A 13,885-nucleotide genomic window follows, 5' to 3' on the forward strand; every position below is an offset into this window, starting at 1 on the left:
GCTACCGTGATGGGCAGCCGGCAGGTCTATCGGGGCGTGATATACGGCGCGTGCCGAAACAGAAGGTAATTAACGCCTACACAGTAATTTTTTTAAAGCAAAAAAAATTTAACACACACACGCAGGAATTGGCTTGCTTGTGCCTGTGGGACCCATCCCCGGCCGGACACGCGCGCAGACGCACGCACACAGTCGGCCCGACAGTGCTGCCAACCGATAGTACCGACCGTTGGCGGACTTTTCCCAGGCCGGGCGGCTCGAAGGCGCACCGCCCTGCCGTTTCGCGTTCCCATATTTCGACGAAAAGGCGGTGCGGTGCGGCTTCGGTGTCGTTCTCAGCCTTGTGCCTATTGGAGTGTGAGAGGCCATCTCGTTTTCTCGATCCGCTGCCGCCGTGCCGTGCCGTGGCGTGCCGCCGTGCGAGGCTAGCGCCACGGCGCCATGAGAGCGGCCGGTCCACTCATTCATGTCCATGCACTTTTCTGCCTCAAAATGGAAGGAACAGAACAGTGGTTGTTGCGACAAGGCGTGCTTTGTTGTGCCATTGATGTCGGCTGCCCCGCTCCGCCCCGCGCCCAGACCGCGGTCCTGCATGGGATACTCGGACGCCATGCTCGGCCAGAAAAAAACTATCGCCGACTTCCAGTGCACTTGTCTGTTCTCTGTAGTTGCCATTGACTTCTTCTCACTCTTTTCAGCGGCATCTCTGACGCGTAGCCAAGTTTAACCGGGCCTAAGTGGCCGACTAACCTCTCTCATCCGACAGCCACTAATTAGCATCGCCCAACCAACGAGCAACTTGCGGAAACGGGCAGAGAGAAAGAGAGAGAAAGAGAGAGCAGCAGAGTCGGCGAGTCCGCAAACACGCTGACGCCTTTCGAAGGTTTAATGTAGAACCGTTGGCGCGCGGTTGTCTTCCAGCGTCCCAGCATGCATTGCATCACTGCGGGCCCCACTGCTCTGGAAGGCTGCCGGCTGGAAGGACGTGCTCTGGAACCAGGAACTGGAACAGACATCGCCCGGCGGCCGGGAACCGGGGTGGCGGCAGCGCGGCGTCAGGCCATCTGGATCATCGCGGATCTGGAGGCTCCAGACTGGAGCGGCCATCTTCTGGCGATCTTTTCGGTCCTTCAAAGACAGACCCCTCGCGTTGCAGTTGACCCGCTTCGGCGGTGTCGTTTTCTATTTCATTTTTAGTGTCTAGGCCGCATTTCCGCGAAGAACAATGAAGTAAACTCGAGGTGCAATTAGGCGAACGTGGTCCTTGGGGCGGTCCTGGCCCGTCCCGGCCGCAACGGTCGCACTCCCGTCGACCTTTCCTTTAATGAGCCTTTTGTGGCACCGCGTGTCCTGTCGTGTGCTGTCGTCGCGTGGCGAGTATCAAGGATCTTCCGAAAATTAGGCGGTTCGCGCCGGAACCTTTTTGACGCCCTGCGCGCAGCAGCGGGGCGGCCAACAGGCGGAAAAAAATGATCTAAAGAAAAATGGAACTTAAGAAATTTTTCATACTGAACAAAACGGTTAGGTCAGGTTTTCCGTGCCATCATTTTCGCGCCAACAAATCAACAAATGTTTCGGTCATTTGACAGCAGGCTTGTGTTTTTCGTTGATGTTGTTTTTTTTTTTTGCCGTTGCGGCCTGCGGCGTCACCTCCTCGTCGACACTGCGACCCGCTGGACCCGGCGCAGACGCCGCACCCTGGCCGTGCCATGCACCACGTTGGCCAACATACGCAGCCAGTGCCCGCAGTGCCGCCCTGATGGGAACGTCTCTTTGTTGCCGTGGTGTTGGAGGGTCATCACGCGCGGGTCATCGGGGGTCATCGGGTCGCCAGGAGGAGGTGGAGGAGGCGGAGAGCGCCAAGAAGGAGGACGACGACGAGCAGGGCACGCAGCGGCCGCCGCGGTGGTACACTAGGAAGCCGCGCGCCACCACCATAAAGACGTCGCGCATCGCCTCTAACAGTGGCGGTGGCTGCGCGGCTGCTTCCCAGCGTTACGACGCCGCGCCGCCACGCCATCGGGTGCAGAGCAGAGCGTGCGGAGTGCGGCGCGCGGAGCCTTCGCGGAGAAAGTTGGGACACTGGGAGCAAGGGCAGGCGGGCGACCTTGCGGCGCGCACACTGCCTGCCCGGCCCGGCCGGCCTGCGCCTGCACTGCCGGCCGACTCACCACGGGGGCGTGGCTGGCGCTGCACCACTGGTAATTGTCATTGCGTGCAATGACCAATAAGCAGCGTCGTTAGCGCCGAACAGAACAAGCCGGCCGGTCGGTCGGATTGGGGCGCTGCCACTGCACTGCCACGACTGCCACTGCACTGCCCGCCGGCCTTTGCCCAAGGGCGGCAAAAAGCGCGCGAAAAGAAGTGCGGCTCGGCACGGCGCGGCGAGGCAGTGCCGCAGCGCCGCCAAGAAAGGAAAATGCCAGCCGCCGGTCGCCGCGCCGCCGCGCCGCCGCCGCGCCACTACCGTGCACTACTGTGTAAATGTCTCAACGTATGGCAAAACCGGCGCGGCCAATTAAGTGGAAAATAAATTTGAATAAAGCGGCTAGTTAGGGGACAGTCCTTGGACGGTGTCGCGGCCGGTCGCGGTGCAAATGGGGCGTGCATTGTAGTGGATGGATGTGGACAGCGCGCTGTGCGGCGGACACGGCGGACACGGTGATAGTGGCCGACGGGTTGCCAAAGCGACGCGACGCTGCGTCGTTACACGACGAGCGCGGACAGCGCCCTTGGGGACCTTGGAGGCGCCGGGGCTCGCCGCGGACATCGCCGGGGCTTTTCGTCGCAGGCTTTCGTCGCACTGTCTCTCTCGCGCTCGCGCCGCGTGCCGTGCGGGTGCGAGAGAGGCAGGCACAGGCTGGACAATTTGACTGTCCGGCCGAGTCGTGACCGGCGAGGTCCTCCACGCCACCGGACTGGCGTGGCAAGGACGCCCAATCTGTGGAACACAGCCGAAGCAGCCGAACATTGTACGCCTCGCCCGGAATGTTGACCGACTTTGGGTATTTAAGGATAAACTACTGCCACTGGCGCCGCCGGGGGCGCGCGGGGGCACTGGGAGAGGTCAGGCCGAACACACGCGCAGAAATTAAGCAAGACGGGGAAATGATGGCTCTGGTTGCGGCTGCAGCGGCTGTCTCTCTCGCACCCACACGGCGCTGCACGCCACCGCACTGTGCGAGAGAGACCCCGACGCCCCAAAGCGAGTCGCGCACGTGCCAGCGGGCAACGGGGAAGGCTTGGCCCGGGACGGGCTATCCTGTTTTCGCCACGCCACGCCGCGTCGCTTGCCCAAGGATCGGACGACATGCGCGCCAAGTCAGATCGAGGGGATAGGGTCACTGGACCACAGCCGGCCGGCCAGCCAAAGGCAGTGCACGTCTCTCTCGCACCTGCACGGCCCGCGAGTGCGAGAGAGACAGAGCGGAGGGCCCGAGGGACGAATTTCACGGGCCGCGGACTGCGGACACCGATCAGATGCACGCGTCGGGGGAACGGCCCCGCGAGGGACGAACGCGACCCCGATTCGCGCAAATTTTCATATCTGCCACTTAGTCTGATCAGCCCGAGCGATTCGATAGCGTAACTAACTTCCAACGAGCCTGGACCGACTCCTGGAAAACGAAAGGATAGTTTCCTGGGCCTGAGAAAAAATTGAATAACCCTCGTTTTACTACTGCCGACTGCGTTCTCGCCATACAACGGACCTGCTGCGTGGCCCCAAAAATGGGTGAAACGAATCCCGTTGAAAAGTGTTTCTAGCCTCGTAAAGGGGGCTGGCCATGCAAACCCAGCGGTTTCATAATGGCCGGCTCCGCTCCCCGCGCCCTCTCCCGCCCCGCACACACGTACAGGTTGCCTGGGTTGCCTACCGCTGACCGCAGCGGTGGCAGTGCAGTGGCAGCGACGACGTAACGATTATTCAGATTAATTCTCCTCAAACGGCATTCTTACGTGCTGCCGCGCTCTTCCGCACCGATAGCGAACATCCGGCCAGCGGAGCGAGCGGCGCGGGAAACTTCAAAGCGAGCGAGAAGAGTGGTTTGTCGTTTTGACGCCTGCGGAGCTCGGGTCGCGCAGTCCCGTTGCACACAGGTGTTTTGCAGTGGAGCCTACCCCGAGGTTCGCAGGCGCTGTCACCCGGAAAAACTCCTTGTAGGCGTCACAAGATAAACCGCCCGTTGGATTTTGATCTTTCTACGACGCGGCCGATAGCGGTCTAGTATCGAGTAAATCGTCATAATGCAATGCGGAGAGGCGAAATGACCGATAGCCAATCGCGGCTAAAATTGACTGCGACTGCGTGGAGAAATAATCACCCCGCCGCGACTATCGGCATCCAATCAGAATACTTCAGTTGACCGTTGCGGCGAAAAGAAGCGCGGCGATTGGTCGGCGCGGCGGCGGGCTGAATGCCAGCACCGCCATAGCAGTGGCGTAGCAGTGGCAACCCTTAGCTTGTTGCTCTTTAGCGTCCAGCCCGGTCTGGGCCGGCCTGGGCCGCGCGGCTCATAAGCGGGAACCCTGCCAAGCCCTGTAGATTACAACGTACTTGGCGAAGGAGCGCACGCACCTCTGGCCGGCACTTGTGGGCCTGCCTGTACCGCGGGTTGGTGGGGGGGGGGGGGGAGACGCTCCCCATTCAAAGGGCGACGTCGTGACGCCAGCGCCTCGCCGCGGCCCCAGTGGGCCCCAGGCTGAGCGGCGCCGCGTCGCTCTGTCTCCGTCGCACTCGCGAGGCATCCCGCCGGAGCGCGAGAGAGACAGAGCGACGCGGCGACGGCTCGCCGAGCGGCCGCCGCAGCGCGGGTAGCCCTTCGCGCGCAAACCGATTTCCGCGTGTTTGCCGCGTTTCCCCGTTTTGTTGGGCCGACACCCTAGTGGAGCAGGGACTGGACGACGGCGATGGCTCTTTTCGGCGCGTCACCGACTTCTGTTTGAACGTTGTCGGGACAGTCGCGCGGCGACGACACCGAAGCCAGGCAAAGGGCGGCAGTGCCGCGCAGTCGGCCCCGCACCATGCATGTGAACCGTGCGACTCTGCGAGGGGGGGGGGGGATCGACAGGTGAGGCAGGGAGCGGAGGGGGTTATCTGGAGCTTGTCATCTGGAGGATGCACCGAGCGGAGTGGTGGGGGTAGCCGCATGGAGCCATGAGAGACCTGCTGGAGCCGAGCCATGGCCGAGCCCTGCGACTTCGACTTCGAGATTCGGCACACGTTGTTCCAAAGGTCTGCAGCGCAGGCGAGTCTACGTCCCGTTCTACTTGAGTCAAAGCTCCACGGTTCTTCTATTATTTTTCAGTCTCTGGTTTCATTTTTTCCCGTTTCGACGGGTTGCCTCTGCTGTTCCCTCCCGGAGTGAAAGGGCTTCTGCAGGCCGGCCCGGGCCATTTCCACCAATCGAATCAACTTTCCATGCGAGCGTCCACGGATGGAATGCAAATACGGACAGCCTACACTGCTAACTATGCCCACCTCTCGTTTATTTATTTTTCAAAGAAGCGCAGTATCCGTGGAGCACCGAAGCGACCCGTGCGTTCGCGCGTGCGCACCTGTGCCTGTATTGTGGCATTGTGGTGGTTTTACTCGCAGAAGAAACGGCAGGCATGCAGGCCGAGCGGAGCGACCGTGTCCCCGCTAACCTTTCTAGGGTCGGGCCGGCCGTGCTGGGCCGGGCCCAGGCTGGGCCGCGCGGGCGCAGTGGAGCGGTTCCGAACGCTGCCCTCGCCCTGTCTCTCTCGCACCCCTCCGGCCCTCACGAGACGCACCGACGGAGAGAGACAGAAGTTGCGCGCTGCCAATGCTTTGGCCAATGGCTTGCCAATGCAGATTAGCCGACGCACCACTCCACTCTGTCCAGCCGGACAGCTCCCCCTCTCCCCGCGGGCGCCGTGCCGACGTCCACCCCCGCAGCCAGGCAGTAAGAAAAACATTGTTACGTCGACTGGCTGCGGAGTGGCGCGGCGCGGCACGGGGAGGGGGCAAAATACCATATCGCTCCCACGTCAGTTGGCGCAGCCGCGTGGACGCCGGAGTGGCGAAGTGTGCGATCCGAGCGGCTCGGCACAGCCACGGTTTTGATAATTACTGGCGACCGACACGTTTCTTTAGCTAAGCGGAAGGCAATTTTTTCGACGAGTGAAATTCCCCACGAGGACGCTATGGTGCTTTCCCTATCTGACGACACGGCGACTCGAGCTGCAGCGACTTGAACGCCCGGCGTCGAGATGAGTGTTCCACGGAGAGCGATCATCACTTTCGGCGAGGCGTTCTTTGGTTCGGCTCAAACAAAGGTCCATCAAATACTGCTCGAATCTCGTTGTCGACCACTTTCATGGGCGTGGTACTGAAGAATCGGCGAAACAGTCACACCCAATTGGTCGAATAAACGTCGCGGCCACGCACGGGGCGGGGGGAGTAGAAGTGCAGTCGAAGCAGGCAAGTCGAACGCAACGCAGAATGAGCCACTTTTCCCGTTGCGTCGCTCGACGTAACTTAACGACCGCGGCCCATCGTGGGATCGGCGCATCGGCGCTCGGATCGGCAGGTTGAACGGAAGGGAAGCGGATCTCTCTGGGCGATCATCCTTCTCCCCCTCTTCCTCCTTATCCCACTCCATCCGATCGGCCCTTGGGGCTGACGGGCATGGCGGATGCCAGCGAGGAACGCGGTCATCTCGACGGTCATCTCGGCGAGGACCAAGGTGACTGGGGCAAGTCGATGACGACAAGCCTGCACTTTGGGAAAGCGCATCTTTTCGCGAAACTCCCCGTAAGAGGCGGTCGTTTTGTCGGCGCGTGCAGGGAGGCGCAGTGACTGGGGCCTAACGACGCGAGGAGCGGCATTCCGCTGCGCTGGGTGCTTCGCCGTGCTTCGGCTACTGCTGTTCCTTTCGCAATTAGCGCTATCGACATGTTGCCGCGGCACTGCCGAGGGCTTGGCCGAGGGCTCGCATGAGGTTCAACTGGGAATGACTGCCTAATCTAACCCACTCGGCCTATCGACTCGTGCGCATCAAACCGCCGCGACCCTGTAACGCGCTCGGGCCGCCCCTGTGTTGGAAAGAAGACCCTGTAGTTGGAAAGAAGACCCTGTGCTGGAAAGAAGACCCCGCAAACAGGCGGAAATTGTCGGCCCCACCCACGCACACTAGAGAGCCCCCACTCGGCGTCATGACCTTTCAGAAACAAATGTAAAATACGATTCTAGGCGGGGCCGCAAATTGGCGCATGTGCTGTTATATTCGCCTTTATGCCGCGGCCTTGACCTCTACCGGCCTGCCTGGCTTGGCCTGGCTTGGCCTGGCTCCGCCGGGAAGTGAACATCACGTGGATGGAGCCTTGCCCGGGGCGCATCCCGCCAGCCACCCACGAGGCGCGACCTAGGCCACCTATCGACCACGCCCAGGTTCAAGGAGGACTGGTGCTCCAAAGGCCAGACGCCCAAAGTCAAGATAGTTGATCCTTTGCCTTGTCTCTTAAAGATGATTCATCACTTTTTCTATATACACGCAACCCTCTGGTACTCAGATCAGATCTACTCAAATTTTGGCATTCGTCCAAGAGCATTTTCAAGAGCAAAGTTTGCTAGTTCTTAATTTTTTTTTATTTTTTGAAAAATTGATTTGCTACAGCCAGACAGCGGCAGAAAATTAGGCCGAAATGAAGTCAAATCGCCATGACACAAAAGTGTCCTACTGAATCATCTGTTGGGCCCTAGAAGAGGCCCAGCCACCTGGACTCGCAGTTCCACCAAACTCGAAATGGAGAGTGAACAGAACGGAGAACGGAGCTTTGTAACCACTCGAACCGTTGAATGGCGGTTGAACCCCATGGGTCCACTCAAGCGTTGAAAGTGTAACTGGACCCTGCATCCACTCCTGCGTCCTCCGTGCCGGACGGTGCCGGAAGCCAGGGACACGGTCCGTGATGTGGTGCAGTTTAGCAATGCGGGGAATGGAATGGAGCCACTCCGCTCTGCTCCGCGCCAGTCCGTGCGCGCCGCCTCGCTGCCACACTACCACACTCTCACTCCAATTTTTTCCCGCCTTCTTCCTGGATCACTCTCCTCTCGGACATGACACTGGCGACGGCACAGTCCAGACGGTCGGTACTCCTTGGCGGCGGCGGTGCTTACCTGTGGGACGCATGGCGAGGTGAAGTCCGATCCGAACACACACAGATTACACAGACAAGTGGCGGGAGCGAGGGGCGGCTTCGGCTTATATACGGCGGAGGGGAGGGGGCAGCCGGTGGGGGCGGCGGGGCGCGGCGGAAGGGTGGGGGCAGCGCCGGCGGAGGAGGCAGTCTCGGCCCAGCCAGCCGGCCAGACCCCAGCCAGCGCCCTCTACAGTGTCGTCATAATAATGTCATCGAAATAAATATAATGCTCATACCACTGACCCGATTTTGTTCCGGGTTTAAGACAGTTCAAACGAGCCACCGCCAGGCTCGGGCAGACAGGCAGAAAAATCTGCCGGGGCCTTCGGGTTTGGGACCAGTAACGTCACAAAGTTGGTCAAAGAGTGACTGAATCTCCGAAAGTAGCCGTTTTCGCTGATTTTGGGCGGCCACTGCGTCCGATCTAGTTGCGGCGAACGGCCTCCCTCGACGTCCTAGTATTCTTAAGACCCCACTCTTTCATGCCCTGTATCGGGAAGACGTTGACCACAACGATTTTGGCTTTGACCGCAACGATTTTCCGACCAAGTTGGTCAAAAAGTGGTCGAATCTCGGAAATTTGCTGATTTTACTGACTTTGGGTGGCCACTGTGTCCAATCTAGTCGCCGTAAAAGGCCTCCCTCGACGCCCTAGTATTCTTAAGACCCTACTCTTTCATGCCCTGTATCGGGAAGACGTTGACCACAACGATTTTGGCTTTGACCGCAACGATTTTCCGACCAAGTTGGTCAAAAAGTGGTCGAATCTCGGAAATTTGCTGATTTTACTGACTTTAAGTGGCCACTGTGTCTAATCTAGTCGCCGTAAAAGGCCTCCCTCGACGCCCTAGTATTCTTAAGACCCTACTCTTTCATGCCCTGTATCGGGAAGACGTTGACCACAACGATTTTGGCTTTGACCGCAACGATTTTCCGACCAAGTTGGCCATCTTCGTTTGGACTGGAACGTTCGGCCCGGGGCGACAGCCTGACTGCCTGCCCGACCCGTTGCTGACAAACAATTGGCTAGCGATTATTGTTTTGCCCGTCCTGCCTCGTATTTCGCATTGTTCTCCCGACATTTATTTTAGGCCAGGCTCACTCAGGGCAAGTGCAAGGCCTCGCCGCGTTGATTCCGTTTTGAAGTGACGCTGGAGGGCATTTTTCCCTGGAAGGGCCAACTGTCCCTGGAACTGGCGGCGTTACACTTTTTGACGCTTTCCAGACAAAAGGTGCGAGGCCGTGCCGTCGGATCAAGTACTTCGGTTCGACGCGAGCGCGACGGCCTACCGATTCGGGCCGTAGTTTCGATCGGGTTCAACGGGGGTTGAATGCGTGAACGTCCCGCTTCCACTTTCCCCGATGTGGAAATGCCGATTTGGCAAGCGAACTCAATCAGTCGACCTCCCGCGCACGAAGCACCGAGGAGCAGCGCGCCGCAACGGATACTGACCCGCGCAACCATTTAGCCTGCCACTGCCTGCAGGCACCCAAAGTTTAGACTTACGGTGGTTCATTTGAAAACAGCGACCTTCCCCACGTGAATGCATGCTCGTGTGCAACATTCGTGTTGAGCTTCCACAACTTTCGGCCGCGGCGGAGTCTTTCCGACGAGCGTTTAACGACGGCGCCAAGACCACACCAGCTGGACGCTGCATTGCTTGCTCGGAGGGCGGCCCGGCCGTTGCCGTTTCGGAGTGGAGTGGAGCGATCCCCAGGGAAGTCCCACCTCTTCAAGGTTCCCAGTCTCACGACCAAGACGGAGGGGCTGGCCTGCCGGCGGAGCGGCGCAGCGGCGCGGCACTGCACCGAGTCCCAATCAGTCCCATCGTCGTAAACACTCAAATAACAGGGACCGTAAGAAAAAATTGAGAAAGACTTCTGAAAGGCGAATAGTTTGCGGAAAGCCAAACCGGCGCCCGCACTCACACATGCTCGCGCTCACGTCATGATATAAGGCTGGCAATCGAATTGATGCCTGTGTGTCTTTTTTACCCACTTCACTGGCAAGACAGGGTGTGCTAGTTACCGCCCATGTCTATTATGCGTTTATATAATGCAATTGCAGGCACTGAGAAAATGCGTAAGGCATCCATTGCGCGTGAAAACCGTTCCAAACACCGTAACGTTACGCGGGATGGAAATCCACTGGAAAATTTTGATAGGCAGCTCCACTGACTTTGTCGCCGCGAAGCCTTGCCATGCCGAGGGTCGACTAATTTGGATCCTGAGGCCGGCTAATTCCCTCGTCTCTCTCGCACTCATGGGGCGCCCCGTGAGGGTGCGAGAGAGGCAGCCTGCAGTGGCCGTCGCCGGAAATTCATCACGACGCGCCGAATAGTGGCGCCTGTTGGTCGTGTTCCGCGGCGCCTTGCCTTGGCACGGCGTCGCAGAGGTCGCCCTGGTCCACCGGCCGGCTCGGGGGACACAATTAATGTGTCTGTGGGGCGGCCGAGCGGCGGGCGGCGGCGCGGGGCCGCGTCCGAACGAGCCGACATTTGCCCCGTGACGGCGACGCGCACGCGGCCCCGCAGCCCCGCGCAAGGAGTACGGAGCACGGAGGCTGCCGGCCCATTGTGCCCGTTGCTACTGGCCGGGTACCTTCACCTTCACACTGGAAAAGAACACACTTATTACCGGCCGGCCGGGGCCCCGTGTGTCGCATTACGCCAACCTACTATCTTTTGCGAAATCGTTCGCCCAAGAGCATTTTTCTGCCAAGAGCATTTTCTCCTCCCAAGAGCATCATTTCCTCCAAAAGTATTCATCCTGTTACTGATGCTGCACATCACCTGCAGTGTAGGCATCTGCGGGCAGAGCGCGCGTACAGGTCAATGCTGCGGATTGCGTCAAATATTTATCTAAGACAGAGCGGTGGCGGCGGCCGGCGGCGGCCTGACAGCCGCCCACCTCGCGCCGCTAACGAAGACGAGGCGCACGTATCGCAACCCGCACAATTAATGCACCGAGTCGGAAACTTCAAAGTGGTGAACTCCGCGTCGCAAGTCCGAACCTTGAGGCAGAGGGTCTCTGCGTTGCGCATAGAGAAAGGCCTCCATTCACATGCGTACGCACAACATCCATGCTTTATGTCTTCCTTGGCCGCCTCTGGGTGCTGGATGTATCCCCCTCTGTATCCGGCTGCTGGACGTGGCTGACGCCACGGCGGGGCGGCTAGCCGCCGACGGCGACGCGGCACCGCCCATCGCGCTGGATCCTGGACGACCGGCCGCGTCCCGCGGGGCGCGCAAGGACGGCACTTTATGGAACTTGGAGCACTACAATTTCCCATTAGAACGCGCACAAAGGAGTGAACTTCGTCCCGAAAAACAATCGTAAAAGGACCGGCGGGCGAATCCTCTTCCTCTACTTCATGCAGCAGTTATTTTCGGGCGAGAGAATCGATGCCGACTCTTTCACCGATGATCGTCGTGAACGTGCCCCGTCTTCCCGGACGTGCCCGCGTGGGCGTGGGAGTGAGACGCCCCCCTCTCCCTCTCGGACCGCGTCGGCCACGTCGGCCACGTCCACGCGAGCCGTTCCAAAATGCACGCAACGAGACGTTCGTACGCTCGGCGTAGCGCAGCGTAGCTCGGCTCGCCGGACGCAATCGGCTTTTGAGTCGCAATGACGGTGCAGGCCGCGGACTCGTGGGCGTGGCCGCTGCGGGGGATCCCAGGCGTCGACAGAGAGAGAGAGAGAGAGAGAGAGAGAGAGAGAGAGAGAGAGAGAGAGAGAGAGAGAGAGAGAGAGAGAGTGAGAAAGGTGAAGGGGAGGGTAGGGGCTGCCCGTGGCCTTGGCGCTACTACTCCGGTGCCGGCTGTTGCGTCACCGCTTCCGCGCCGGGACTCCCTTTCCGTCCCTTCAACTTCCATTTATTTCTTCCGTCTGGCGCCCTTTTGTCTTTTCGTTGCCACCGGTGGCTCCCAGGAACTATATTTGTCAGAGTGTTTTATTTTTACGGTGTTTATTATCGGTAGTGGAGTGGTTGACAGTGAGGGACCCAAAATGGCGGCAAGTCACTGTGGGCCATTCATACTACTCGCAGTGAAGTGATAAGTATATCGCGGCTCCGCTTCCCGGCGCGGGTTCTGCGGTCAAAGACACTTTTCGGTGAAAGGCCCGCGGGGTCCACGACGAGGAGGACGATGACGGCGTGGAGGATGCGTCGCCGCAAGGCCGCGAAGGGCGTCCCCTCGGCCAGCCATTAGCGCCGACCCGAGCCGGCCAGCAGGACGGCGACTCCTGGTGCAGGCGATGCAGTGCCTCGGCCGCTCTGTCTCTCTCGCTCGCCGACCCCAGCCGCGAGTGCGACAGAGACAGAGCGACGAGAGCACTGTTCGGGCTGCGCCAGGCTGCGCATGCCGGGGCCCCGGTAGGCAGCCTTGTGATCTGTGAAAGTGCCGAGTGGCTGGCTGGCAGTGGCGCATGCAGCCTAATACTTGCCGGACTATCTGCTGCGATGCCATCTCTCTCGCTCTCGGTCAACGGCCGGCAGCGGGCCGCGCTAATGCAGTGCGGCCCAAGGGCGTCACTTGCCGAGTCACTTGCCGCGTGGGATCCGCCGCTCTGACTGGACCAGTCAGTTCGCACCGTAGGACTGCCAGCAGGACTGCCAGGGCTGCCAGGGCGCCACGCCAATGCGTAGTGAGAACAAATGCCGCTCTCAATGACCGGCTTACCGCTGTAAGTGACATCTTAGTGCGTCGAGCGAAGGTTGGCCGGCCTGGCCGCAATACTTTGCATACGAATTATTCGCATTCATTCATTTTTTGGCGTGCAGGCGTTCGGACGCTCGAAGTGAGGCCCGGTACAGTAACTGGTGCGCCGGGCGTGCCGTTGCGTCGCCCTGTTGTGCCCGTCGTGGTGGTACCACTGGTACTGGTTGTGCCCGCGGATTATGCCACTCGCGTGATTGTAATGTTGGCAGCCCTCTTGTCATGCGGCGGTTCTCTGCCCCGATCGGCGCCAATTTAAACGCCTGCCACGCTTTCTCCGCGCGACAATCTCGTGAGGAGGGTAACTTGACTTGGTGAGCAGGCTGACTTACAAGTGGTCAGGGTGAGTGCGCTTTGGTTAGTTTGGCCAAATGTTCTAAACTATTGTCATCAAGCTTGAGCGTGTGTGTGTTTTCTTCGTCTTTTACTGGTGCGTGTCATCTTAATTAGGTCCACGTTGCCTCCACCACGCCGACGCGGTGCCGACGAGGTCCGGAGGTGCGAACCGGACCTAGCCTTTGACGCCTTTGACGCGCCAAATCCCGCTCTTTTGTTTTCCAACACAAAAGCCGGGGCACGGCGCGCTGCTCGGCGTGCGAACGCTAACGCTGCGAACGGCTTCAACGACAGGACCGGATCAAAAACGGTGTGCGGGAAATGGCTTGCGACACGGCTCCGGGCCCCGCCTGGCCCCGCCTGGCCCCGCCCAGCTCTGTCCAAGCGGACTGATTCAAAGCAGGGGCACGCCCCGTGAGCGTGCGAGAGAGACAGGCCGCTCGGAATGAGCCTGCAGGGAGCGCGTTACGTGGAGAGCATGCTCCGCACTTAGGCCACGGGCAAGGCTCGGCCCGGCCAGCCCGGGTCAAGACGGCCGCACCGTTTGATCTAGTTCGGACACTGCTTGCGTCGCGGCGACCCTCGCGGCGACCTCGGCCCTCAGCCCTACAGTGTCGGCGACGACGTCTCTGTCTTGTCATATTATTTCGACTGTCGTCATCCCTGTC

The sequence above is a fragment of the Thrips palmi genome, unplaced genomic scaffold, assembly GCF_012932325.1.
Source record: "Thrips palmi isolate BJ-2018 unplaced genomic scaffold, TpBJ-2018v1 HiC_scaffold_7, whole genome shotgun sequence".
NCBI lineage: Eukaryota > Metazoa > Arthropoda > Insecta > Thysanoptera > Thripidae > Thrips > Thrips palmi.